The sequence below is a fragment of the Protopterus annectens genome, chromosome 8.part0 (assembly GCF_019279795.1).
Source record: "Protopterus annectens isolate FY-2018-M chromosome 8.part0, PAN1.0, whole genome shotgun sequence".
NCBI lineage: Eukaryota > Metazoa > Chordata > Ceratodontiformes > Protopteridae > Protopterus > Protopterus annectens.
In genome coordinates, this window is record NC_056741.1 from 203,089,284 (window position 1) to 203,103,476 (window position 14,193).

A 14,193-nucleotide genomic window follows, 5' to 3' on the forward strand; every position below is an offset into this window, starting at 1 on the left:
TACAAACATTTGACAGAGAAATACAGAGGTAATATCCAGACAAATCTTCTATCAACATTCTAGCAACATATATACATTATTTACATGAATGCTTCCACAATTAAAATAACATACATATAAAGAATTCTTATCTGCAAAGATAGTTTCTTGTAGTAATATGGTTCCTAATAGGGTTAGATTTTATACTATAAATAACAATGGAATTTTCTGTGTTCGGTGCATTAAGCTAATATAATATTAAAAATTTGTTCCAAAATCTTCAGATTTTTTAGATGTTTACTTTGGTTATTGATAACATATTTGTGGGCTAATATATGTTTTATCACTAAGATCTTAAAATTGTCCCAAGAAGTTTGAGATGGGTTCAACCAATTTGTAGCTATGTAGAGCTTCATTAGCAGGAAAATATTCATAAGTATGATCATCTGGGATCTAGATAGATTATTTGGAGGGATATATAATATCATAATTTTCTTCATTTCTTAAAATCACCCGAAGAGTTTATCAGCACTATGACTCATAGAAAGCCAATAACGAAATTACATATTTGCATAAAACCAGTATGCATCCCCATTTACGTTCAAGAATATTTTAAAATGATACACGTCATATTCATCTAGGATAAATACTATTGACATAAGTATGAATGAACAGATGAATCCAGTTGTGTATGACTCCTGCAAAAGAAGATGTGTTGAACTTCTTATACAACAGCAAAATACTTTACAACTGGAACGAATGACTAACACACTTATCACAGTTCAGTAATATAGTTAATGAGCACAAATATAAATGCTAGCATATAATTGTCAGATTTCATTTGTGTGGGATGTTATAAAACATCACTGGCACATTTCAAAAGATATATGATCTTAAAGAAAATAATACCATAATGTATTATGTTTGGATATATGAAAATGTACTTAAGTCTTTAAATCACAAGTATCACTATGACATGGTCAGAGTCTACGTGGGCATATATAACCTAAGATGTACCTCGCTGAACTATATGAAGAGAAACATGATGGAGCTCTCTGAATATGTGTACCAGGTGGGTATGAATGTAGCCTTGAGTAGCATCCAACCTTCACCAATTATGATGCCAGAGAACAAGCAAAAAAATGTTGACTTCAGCAACTGGCTTAGTTTCAGATGTCACAACAAGGGGATCCAGTATCTGTCAGCCTGGGGAAACAGGATCAACAAACCATGATGCTTTACCAGGTACTGGCAAAAACTTTATTTATCCACATAGCACATTTTTATGCTGTGTCAAGTTGTTAACTCACTAGCATAGCAAAAGTCACTCACAACTACCTAAAAGTACTGCTGCTCAATGCTAGGAGTTTAAATAAAAAACTGTACTCCCTGGAAGCACTGCTTATCCTGGAGAACACAGACATATGTGCCATTATGGAAACATTGTTCAGAATGATAGAAAGCACCCCTGCTATTAAATACTACAATGCCTTTCATACATTTTATCCCCCTGTGCTCAGGGTAAACAAAAGGAGAAGGTGTCTCAGTGTTCATAAAGGGCAAGTACACTGCTAGACTGATCCAGTAACTTGACTTGCTGCTCCATGCCCAACTAGCCTTAGATGTGACCCCCCTATCATATCCTTGCCAGTTACCAATCCCCTAACATGATTCTGGAAAACCATGCCTCCTACCTAAGCCTACTGGAATCTCTTAACATTCAGGCTAACATTATACTTAAGGGTGACTTCAACTACCTGTCCATAAACAGCAAGATTTATATACAACCCATAATTCATTTGCTCAGAGATTTTTGGACTTTGTCAATGCAAACACCCTAGTTAACTCCCCAAATAGAGGTGCAAATACCTTAGACCTAGTACTCAAAGAACATGAGGGGATGCTGTTCTGCCTCATTAAGTAACACCTCCCTGGTTTGAATTGTCCAAAAATAATCTCCTTTAGTATTAAAACTAATGTAGAACCCCCATCAAACTCCAAACCTGTTAAGAACTTTGCTAAGGCCAATTACCTCAAACTAAGTGACAGCTTATTAAACTTCCAAGCCCCTCTGAACCCAGATGACACTGAGGTCTATTTTGAGCTGTACACAAAAACACTGTACAGCCAAGGCACATTCATAGCTGCATAGTGGAGTCAGTACCTGTCTGAGTCAAGCCTATGATTACTGACAAAAATAAACCACCCTGGTGGACCTCTAGAATAACTAGGCTATTCAACCATAGGAAAACAAAATCCTCTCCAAAGTCAGGAAGGAACAGACACAACAGAGCTAAAAGACACTCACCAGTCTAAACAAACAAATTAAAGAGCTGGTCAAATCTGTCAAAGCAAAATACGAGGCAAAGATAGCCTCTCAGGTGAAAGATGACCACAAGGTTTTTTTTTAATTATGTTGGTAACCTCAGGGGAAACACTCAACAATGTGCAGAGTTAATTATCAATGATAATACTTATACCCAGCCTGAAACTGTAGGAAACCTGCTGGCTGACAAGTTCAGTCCAAACTTCTCCGCCCATCACCTCCTACCACACCCAAAGAAATACCCACAACCATCCCCTTACTGGCCATTACAGGGAACAGGTTCTTACTGCATTCACTAAAGCCAAAAACACAGCCTCCATGGGTCCCAACAACATTCCAGGATGGTTCTTAAATAGCTTAAAACAGAATCTATCAGGACTACTAGAAATCCTCTTTAATCACAGCCTCCAGATGGGCTTTGTCCTAGAGGAATGGAGGACTACAACAGTCATCCCTCTGCAAAAGGAGGACCCATCAACTGACCCAGGAAAGTACAGACCCATAAGCTTGACCAGTCTTATCTACAAGGCAATGTAGAGATTTATCATGGACCTGATCAATCAAGGCATAGGAACTCTTCAAAAACTGGATCAGACTCAATTTGGCTTTGTCAAAGGGAGGTCTTGCCTGCTCAATCTGGTGGACTTATTGACCAGGGCCGTGGATGAAGGTAAAATGGTACACACCACATATCTAGACCTGGTCAAAGCTTTTGACCCAAAGCCCACTCAAGGATCACAGATAAACTTATTGAGTTATGCATAAACCCCTACATCATCAGATGGATAGCCAACTGGCTCACTGACAGGACACATGTTATCCAGATAGGTGAATCCACTTCTGATAACAAAACCTATTACTAGTGGTGTTCCACAGGGCTCAGTTTTGGGACCCCTCTTGCTTGGAATATATTTTTCTGAAGTGAAGGCCAATGTTGGGGGCCACTGGCTCACCAAGTTTGCTGATGACTGTAAATTGAGAGCAATAATTGATGATGTTGACAGCCTACAAATGGTTCAATATTACAAGATCAAAGCTTTACTTAATTGAAAAAAATAAAGCTTGAACTTGTAATATTAAAACTGTAAATTGTTGAACGGCTGATTTAACCCAGGGAAACACTTCCCTTGGCCATTCTGTGGAGTATGCCCATTTCTCCAATTTGGAGTGATCTCAGAGTTGATATATATATATATATAGGTAGGGGGGTGTAGGGGGAGCCCCCCCCCACACTTAATTTTAGATGTAAAGTTTTTTTTTTTTTTGATTTGGCCAAGGGAAGTGTTTTCCTTGGTTGAATTGGCCATTCGACAATTTTAGCTGTCAATATTACAAGATTGAGCTTTAGTTATTCAATTAACTAAAGCTTTGATGTTGTAATATAGACGCCCTACAAACAACCCCAAAAAAACAAATGACTGGTGGTAAAACCATGGTCTGAGATAAATGCTAAAAAAAAGTATGATCATACCCTTTAGTAAATCAGATTTATTTATTTATTTATTTACATTTGTTGACCGGGAGTGTCCGACTGGACGTAGGTCCATATTCAGCGGAGGCCCGGGGAGAAAAGCTCCACAGTTAAAATAAACAGACAGTAGTTACATTGGATTACATAGTGATTAACAATTTAATAGAGCAATTAATTACAAACATATTTACAGATGAAGAACATAGTACATCAGTAGGCAACTAGAATCTTTATCTGTGAAGTACATAACAGACATTAACAAATGTTACAATAAGAAGTTCCTGCTGTATAATAAGTACTAGGCTTATGAGCATCTGAGCTTGCTATAATCAAGGAAGTTAGTGGGGTGGAAAGAAAGGTAGTCATTAGATGGGGTGGGTGATATTAGAGTGGGAGTTGCAAGGGCATAGCCAGCATGCTTTTAGGTGCGCATTTAGTAAAGTTTTGAAGTGGGTGCATGATGGTACACAGGTAATTGTGGGTGGGAGGGAGTTCCATAATTTGGCTATGGCGCAAGAGAATAGTGCGTCACCAGCAGAGTTATTGGCTTTAGCGATCTGCAAGTGATTTTTGTTGCTGGATCTTAGTGGTCTGGTAGTGCAATAGGGTTGGAGTAGATTCTGGAGGGATGGGACATTTAGTGGATGGTTTACTAGTTTGTGGGCGAGTGATAGTTGATACCATTGAAGGAGGTGAGGGAGATCAAGCCAGCCCAGTTCAGCAAGTGAGAGACAGTGGTGACTACGGTAGGATGCTCCTGTAGTGAATTTGGTGATTTTGTTGTAGCACGTCTCTAGCTTGTTTAGATCGCATTGCCTTAGGTTGGTATATATTGGGAGTGGCATAAAGTAGGGTGGAGATAAGGTGGGAATTTGCTATTGAAATCTTTGCTGCTTTGGTGAGAAGTTGCTTATTTCTGTATAACGCTCCTAGTTTTTTTTGTGGACTTTTTTTATGGTCACGGATATGTGAATGTCAAATTTTAGTTTATTGTCAATTTCCACTCCTAGCAATTTGATGTGTTCTGTTGGGTATATAGTGGTGTTGTCTTTTGCTGTGATGTTAAAGTGAGAGTTGTTTTGAGTATGTTTGGTGGGTTGGAAGATGAGTAGATATTCCTGCAATTTATAATATTGATAGCACACTTCTAAATGTAGACCCATTGGTGAGAGACCCAGGAACACAGATGGATAACAATCTAAACTTTGACCACATGGTAGCTACAGTAGTGAGGATATCCTTCTGTGTGGCTCAACTTATAAGTAAAGGCCTGGCATCAAGATCAAAAGAAGTCATGTTGCCATTGTACTTGGCCCTCATCAGGCTCTTAATCAAGTACAGTGCTCCCTTCTGCATGTAACTAACCAGTCATGTACACCAATTGGAGTGGCCCCAGAGGTTTCTCACTAAAAAATACATAGCATAAGACACATGTCATATGCAGACCAACTAAAGGCCCTATCCCTTTACCCAATCTCATATTGTTTACTGAGAGGGGACTTATGCCTGACTATCAAAACATTCTCTGATCCAGCCCTCATGAAAATGTTACATATTCACAAGAAATATTATACAAGGGTTACGTGTTCTATGGAACTAAGCCTTATTTGTGACTCTAACAGAACTTGCTGGAGAGACAGATTCGTATCCCAAAAGCTACCTCATCTATGGAATAAACTTCCCATCTTTGTAAAATAAAGCATGTCCCTCACTCTCTTCAAAAATAACTTGGATAATGTCATATCTTGGGTATTATTGGCTAGGCTTGTATCACCTATGAACTTATGAACTTATGTAGAATTTAAATCAAAACTTATGCTGCAGGGAGCAGAAGAAAATAATTAATGCAAAATGCACTCAATGAAATGGAATTGTTCCATGTGCGAAGTATCAGTTCTGTAAATATTTGTTCAAAGAATAGAAAGATGTGCATACTGATACACACAAAGAATTTATACTTAATAATCTTCCAGACAGTAACTCAAAAATGTTATATATGTGTTGTATGTTTCACGTAATACTTATCATGTAGGAAGAACAAATATGAAATCAAAAGAACGTACAGGGGGTCACCTCTCAAGTAATAGAAGATATATTCATACCAATGTCTTGTACAAACATGTTGAAGAAACAGATGGTACACATAATTAAGTCCACTGTCCTACAAGTGATGCACAAACATAAGGGGGAAGGTAATTTATAAACATGAACTGAGAATATGGAATATAAATTGATTATGTACTACATACTGATAATCTTCAAGGTTTGAAGGGAAACATTAGCATTAAGCTTGAGCTAAATCAAGGTAATACATGAAGTAAATATCCAATCTTGATGCATTATTTTATCACGTGATCATTTCACCTGGATATAAAAAATATGTCTTTTTGCCATTGAACTTTTAACCCGATGAAGCATTGTTGTGTGAAAGGTAGTTGGTAGTACATTAAAAATGGGGAAACACGAGCATAAAAAAAAGCAAATACCATATGTTTTTGTTTATTCATAATACAACAGATTTGGCACTGTGGGCTTTAGAGATTGATGCATGACGTTGTGACATTCATGTGTTTAGTCTTTACAGTGAACTTTCTGTTATCTGGCACCCATGGGGATTGGTAGATGCTAGAGAACTGTAGCTTCTGGTTGCTTGAGAGTTACTATTAACAATAGGTCTGACTAATACCTGTACCCTATACTATTTGTTTTGTTTTACTTGCTCTTAGGTTGGGGAAAGAGAGAATTTATTCCTATCTTCCTTTCTAAAGCTGTAAAACTCTAAAAAACATAAAGTATGTTTCTGTGGGGGTGGGGGGGACAGAAAGTGCAACACATGAAAATTGTACTGTATTTCTTCCATTGCTTTTTTTCTGGTTGCTTGAGTTCCAGTTAACTAACAGTTTACTGTATTAAAATAATAGTAAACCATATAAGAAACATCCATCAGTATTTGTTTTCATGTAAGTTTGTATGTTACCCTTTAGATGAGTAAACTAATGCTTATCTTAATTTCCATTTTAAGCAAACAAACAAGCCTGTGTCTGCAATAAAGGTATTTTGGTTAACTGAAAGACTTTAAATACATTGTCTTTTCCTTTCAGATTATTCAGATGTCTGCAGAAATGCTTACTGCTATCTCTAGATGCTTAACTTCTGAAGAAAGAAACTAGTTCACATTATTTTCTGCCCACTGGAAAAAGCTTTGTTACCTTTAAGAAAGGAACTACCAGTGATATGCCACTCAGCATGGGCAAATGTAGTGATGCAGCCTGCTGGGATCAGAACATCAGCCTATTTCTACAGCATGCTGTACTGTCAGCAGCTTGGATCTGCTGCAAAATCCTTTAGCTTTACACTATAGCATTCTGGTTGTGCTGTAACTAGTAACTAGTTTGGGCAAATGTATTAAGTATTTCTTCCATTTAAAGAACTATTACATTGGGGTGCAGATCTGTCACAGTGGATCACAAAACTTTTGAATAGTTGTGATAAGGTTGATATATTGTTTAGGAGAATTATCTTGGTTCATACAACAATCCACCTAGGATTATAAACACAGTATGTCCAAATGGGTCTCACTAATGATACACATTCCTCACAAAAAATGTAGAAGCCAAACAGAAAAAAAAAAACAAATGTAGCTCTGATTGATAAAGTACATTTCTCAATGGTTAAACAGAATTTCAAGGAATAACATTCTCCGAAAATAGGAACATGGACAACAGTAGCACTGATGAAGAACATTCCTGATTTTAGATATATTTTTCACCAGCAAAATATCAGTTCCAGACAACAAGAAGGAAAAAGTACTGCAGTAGGTCTGATGCAGTACACTATACACGGATTAGAGATATTTATACAACGACCCCCCCATTAATATTCAAAAACGTGCACGCTGATTGGTCAGCATGCACGTTGTAAATCAGAGTTATAGTAATAGAAAAAGGCCCGGTCACCCGGACTTTTTCCATTACTATAACTGTTTTTTTACAGCAACGAAGAACGCAAGATCTCCATTGCTTCACACTGTCTCGCTATGTTAAACAAGTTTAACATAGCGAGACAGCTTTAAAAAAAGCAACGGAGATTCTCTGTTGCTTTTTTTAAAGCTGTCTCACTATGTTAAACTCTTAACTAAGTGAGACAGTTTGTAAAAAGCAATGGAGATCTTGCTTTCTCCGTTGCATTTTTTAAAACTGTCTTGCTATGTTAAATGGGTTTAACATAGCGAGACAGCTTTAAAAAAAGCAACAGAGAATCTCTGTTGCTTTTTTTAAAGCTGTCACACTATGTTAAACCCATTTAACATAGCAAAACAGTTTGTAAAAAAGCAACTGAGATCTTGCTTTCTCCGTTGCTTTTGCCCACAGCTCTGATGTACTGCATAGGCATACGCATGTGCAGTACATCAGAACTGCCGCAGAATACCAGACAGCTGTGGAAGGGCAGCAAGGAGGCATTATGCAATGCCATTATTTAAGAAAAGCAATTATCTTTATCTTAAATAATGTCATTGTATAATAGCAATAACCCACGCCTGGGTGTGGGTAATGCTGGATTTACCTACGGTTGGCTTTGTTTGGCCACTCGGGCTTCGCCCTCCTACCCAAACCACACCAACCGTGGGTAATCCAGCATTACCCACACCCAGGAGTGGGTTATTGCTATATTCAAACACAGGTAGAACCTTTCATTTTGAAACATGCACAAGGATGCACAGACAGTTTTGTTTCATGAAAATATAATTGCAGCTTCTAGTGGAACAAAGACCACAAAATTACACACTTGTAAAAGAAAGTAGTTCTACATTCAAAAAGGCTACTTAAATAAATATTCAGCTGTGTACAGTTTTAAATCTAAGATAACATGTATAATCTGGCATTGCTAATGACATTTTTTCAGAAACTACTCAATGCTTTCTGAGTCTGTCAGTCTGCTTCCCTTGTTATAGAAGACTTGTCAAGCAATATACAAGATGAACCTAACAGAAATGGTATAAAGTCTGATACCCTGACAATTGGCAAATATGTTCTTTTACTTTAAAAATAAAATTAACCAGACTAAGCCTCCCATTGAAATGTGAACGTGCTAATTGAGACTATCGGGTTTCTTTTTAACACAAGTTTATTTTGAGCTGATTCAATCATCTGCCATCGTGGGGTTTTTTGTTTGTCTTCTAAGCTGCAGCAGCGTTTTTTCTTTTTTTGTTAATGACTCTTGGACTCTAAAGGCATCCTTTTTTTATTTTTTTGTCATGGACATTCAGTTTTGAACACTTATAAAGCTATATTTGTGATATGGGTATTAGTTAATTTTGCTTTTCTTAACGCACATTACTCATTTACTATAACAATTACGACTGACTACATACTTCACTCTGCTCACTGCTATTAAGAATAAGTTGTGAGCTATAGCAGTACTGCTTCCATAATGTAATGGGTTCTTTGTTGATTTTTCCCCTTATGACAGTTTTCATTACAACTTCTGTATCTCAGTGGTTTTATCTGATCTTGTGTTTTCATTACAGCCAAAGCTTGTTCATGTATTTAGCCTGGCCTGTCCTTGTTGTCGTTGGTTATTTTGGCACACAGATTCCATCTATGGTGCTGAGACTTCACTCTATCATAGTTTGAGATGGTAGAAGAAACAAGGAGTGAGGTTTCAGTCTTCCACTGCACCTTGGCAGTCACCCTTCTAGTGCATATCAGTTTATTTCTTGTTATTGGTATTCTTTCTTATGTGTATGTATGCATTTTTAGTATGTTTGCAGTGATCTGGCTCCAGGAAGGTATGTATCTGTAACATAACTTTTTCTCTGAATGCAAATGTCAAATATTCTCTTATAAATGTCCATTGCTTCATTTCAGTTTCTATGGGGAAGGATGGGGGGATGTGTTCATGCTTCTTTAACTTTTCTTTTAACGTCTATTGGATCTGAGCATGAAAATAATCAGCTTTAATGTTAATAGTATTCATTCCCTAGTAATGTGTGCAAGATTGTGTACCTAGTTCCAAAAGGAGTCCCCTGATAACACAGCCTTACAAGATAAAGGCCTATTCCCTAAATGAGTATTTCAAACCAGTTGCATGAGTGTTCAGTCTTGTTATTTGTTGTGTGCATTCTTCTGGACATAACAAGTGTTTGTAATACATAGGTTCATAGGCACATAGGTATGTACTAGGCTAATGGCCCTGGAGCCTTTACAAGCCTAGCCCATAGGATTACCCTGGTATCATGCCACCCAACCTTAGTTCCTAGTGCCTCTGTTGAGTAGAGCCACTGGAGTGATCCCCAGGGTGAACTTTCTATTTTCCATCCACTCAACAAGATTTCTCTTGAAGAGGGCCAGTGAGGTGCTCTGCTTGACATTTATGGGAAGTCTATTCCATAGCATGGGCAGTCTCTGGGTTATGAACCTGTCCCTCCAGCATGTTCTGTTAATTGTGGTAATGAGGTTGAGGTCTCTGGAGTGTGTGGTGCGGAGGGATTGGCATTTCTTTAGATGTAGCATTTCTAACAGAGTTGGGTCAGACATGGCTTTGTATGTCAAGCAGAGATCGCCTCTAGGTAGATGATATGAGACAGAGAATAGTTGGAGTTTTTTTGAGTCTGTCCATATAGGACAAGTATTTAAGGCCTGGGATCCTCTTTGTGAGGTACTTTTGCAGCCTCTCCAGTTGTTGCAGTTGTGTAGTGAGGAACTTGCCAAATGGGGCATTGTACTCGATGATTGGCCTAATAAAGGAAGAGTAGAGGGAGACAATGACCTCTTTCTTCCTGGATGCAAAACCCTTAGTAATAAGACATATTAAATAATAACTGTTCAGTCTTTAAGTTTTGGGCACTTTTGATATGGGGACTGTTACTGTGGCAGTTATTAAGTTTTATCACCACATTTGCATTACTGTGAGTCTGTATCTACACCCAGTCATGTGAGTCAAGGCCGTTAGACCCATTTTCTGATGTACTTAGGATGAAGTTGCATGATCTCTATATATCACAGCCCTGACTAAATATTAAGCAGACTGGGCTACGGACACACATATTGAAGATCTTGCTCTTCATATATACCTAACAAGTCCCTCTTCACTCACTTCTTCTCTTATCAAGACACATCTAGCTGTATAGACAAGCTTTTTTGCCCTCAGGCATCCTAGAGTTTGGTCCATTTTGTGAAGTAAAATCATGACTTTATTCAGATCATGAAGCCATAGTTTGCTATCACCTCTGTTAGCACTTCCTCACCTAAGTTGTGGAGGCTACACCCTTTCTATAACAGAAGACCTGAGCTCCTTGTTATTATCTTACAATTCATGAAAAAATGTCTGCAAGCTCATGAGCTGGAGGAGTAGACCTCCCACATCCTCTGGGAGACATGCGAATGCTTCTTACATGACACAGAAGTAAAAGATAAAACTGCAAAAGCTATTACCCTATGCTTCATTTGCTGTCAGGCAAGTACTTCAGTTGTCTATGGTGATTTATCCCTGGAGATACTATATAGGTAACAATCCAACACAGCAAAAGAAACATGGGAAGAAGAAAAGGCCGCTGACTGTAGCATAATACAGCATATGGGCCAGATTCAAGGAATTAGTGGTTGTGCTGTCCTTGGTAAAGGAACATGTGACTAAGAAGGTGCGAGTTCACAATTATAATGGGTAAGCATCAAGGAGTTTTGGCCTGACGAACGGGTCATGGTTCTCATTCCAACCATGGAAAGTTTTTGTACATCTTAAAGGGACGTTATGAAGATCAAAAGAGTAAGATTGGAAAATTTAAGGTGTCTAAACTCAGCATGTGGAAACAGTAACAAACTCTTGAGTGGGAGAGAAAACATAACAGTTTCACAAAACTGAACAATGTGCATGTTCCAGTCCTGAACCACAGGTATATATAGGAGATACACTGTAAACTCATTACAAAAAGGTACAGAAGAAATGTTAGTTGCAAAAATAATAACGTGTTTCGTCCTATGCCATGAGAAGTTATACTAATAATTCATTATATTGTGACAGAAATAGGCAAACAAATATATAAATAAATAAAGTAATGTTGTGGCTTTATAAAACCCCAAAAGTATAATATGGATTGGGGGGGTTGGGATAATAGTTAACCTGTTTACCTCCCAGACACAAGGCACATGGCTTGATTCTCATTTTTACAAGGGAAGCTGGCTATTCTTAAAATGGCACACAATGGGATCTTGCCTAGTATTTACCTATGACTATGTTGCAATAGAAGTATTGATATATATGTTGCATTTGGTGTTTACAGAAGAATACCAACTATAGTCAGTGACAAAAAATGCTCCTCTATTAACAGAAATAAGGAAAACCCCACAAAGATCCAGTATCAAATAATATGAGAAAGGATGTCAGTGAAAAATACAAAACAAATAGCACATTTATTCAATAGCTTGTTCCGTAATTAATGATTCAGAGTCACGTGATACATATTACATGACAATGGCAGGAAAATTATTTTACAAAACTCATTAAAAACTGCTAGTAATACTAAAGTTTAGGCTATGATTTTTTTTTTTTGCTGGCCATCCTTTTTGCAAACAGTTTTCATTTGGAACATTTGCATGCTTATTGAAGAATACCTCTGTTAATCTAGTAGCTCTATTATACTGGTGTTCAAACCAGTAGGGCAGTATACAAATTTGTTATGATTTTAGTCAGACAGAATATATTTCTGAGTCTGACATCTTCCCCATGACACAGGAAATAAGCTGACTGAGAGACTGGGACCTGACAGGCATCTTGCAACCTTGGACTTCCTAAAGGGTAATTGACAACTGACACTCACAGTAAGGTGGTAGGAAAAGTAGCTAGTCGTTCCCATACCAGATGGGATTGCCCAATGCTCTGGCATTCTGTTCATGTTGTATGGGGCTCCATAATTTTCCAAGCAGTTTGATAAACAACCTGCTAGAGCTGCACAGCCAATATGTAGCACCATATCTGGATAGTGTTTTCAGAACAGTGATAACACTCCTGCAATACAGAGATTTAGTACCTACCACTCCCTCAGACTCAATGCTGAATTGGAAAGTGTAGGTAGAAGGGGAGTGTCTATGTTCCTATAAAACTATTTAATCTCCAGACTAACTACTTTTAACAAGTGATGCACTGACAACTGCCTCAAACTACATGCAATGAAATGCAGCATTGTTTCCTTTGGAAAACATGGGCAACAATGCTCCTATCACATAGGTAACAATCCTCTATAAATTTGCTTGGTCATTAAGGATGTGAGCACTTTCACTGACAATGAGATATCCTTTCACCACCACATTACCACTGTTGTTAGGAAGTCCTTTTATACAGCCAGACTGATCACCAGGCATGCATCTACTACATCAAAGGAAGACATCTTCCTCCTCTGCTTCTACCTAATCAGGCCAGTTACAGAGTATAGTACCTCATTTGGTATGTACTTATGTAAGCACATGAACAAGCCAGTGAAATCACATCATTATTTTATTACCACAATCAAGGGCCCTCTGTGTTGCCTATATTGCCATGAATGATCTAGTCCTGCAACCTCTTTCACATCCACAAAACTAATAACGCCTTAAACACCTGCTCAAAAGATCTGAACTTCCACTGCTGTATAAATAAGACCTACTTGTGTGACAAATATCTATCACAGAAAATGCCTCTTTTAGGGAATAGTCTGCCCCTGGATGTAAAGCATACTAGTTCTCTGAACTTTTCTAAGTTGAACCTAGATAACAGCATGGATAATTGTAAGCACACCCTCTTTCTGGTCCTTCAAGCCTTCTTAGAGAGGATAAATAATTAGGTCCAAACTAATTCATCAGTTAGGGATCTGGCCTGATCCCCTTAAGTCCTTATGGAAAGGGGATGTAACTAGGACCAAAGTAATTCATCCTGTGATGGAGTCTGAAAGTAGTTACATGTCTTGGTGATTTCAACATGGGATCACGTGGGTGTGCTACAAATGGTTTACAAAATAAACAGTATTAACTTTATCTTGTCAGAAGGTGATATCTAATTTACACAAATGGAGGTAATACCAACTCCATTAAAGAAGCCAGGCTGATTGCCAGTACAACCATATATGCCATTATACTATAAAAGTTCCAGCATATAGGATAAATTTCAGGTAAGGGGATTATTAAAACTATAGCTAGAAAATGTGTTGCCCAATACCCAGGTACAGGTCTTCTTACATGTACCAAGTTAACATCAGTTGTTTATTCTACATTTTGTCATTCTCATGACTGTCCTCAAAGGATCACATACTCTAATCCTATGGACTGCTCAGGGGAGATGGAATTGGTTTATTCAGTTTTGAAAATAGCCTTTTGTGCACACTCAGTTCTAGTTACATATTATTAATGGCAGGAGTTTATTATGCAAATTAATGCTTTGGCTGTATGTT

General features: G+C 37.8%; 1 protein-coding gene across 1 annotated transcript in view; it reads right to left on the minus strand.

The window, feature by feature from the left end:
- LOC122808700 (CD209 antigen-like protein E) overlaps positions 1-14,193 on the minus strand; it is a 1,430,102-nt gene that overhangs the window by 146,705 nt on the left and 1,269,204 nt on the right. The window lies entirely within an intron of this gene.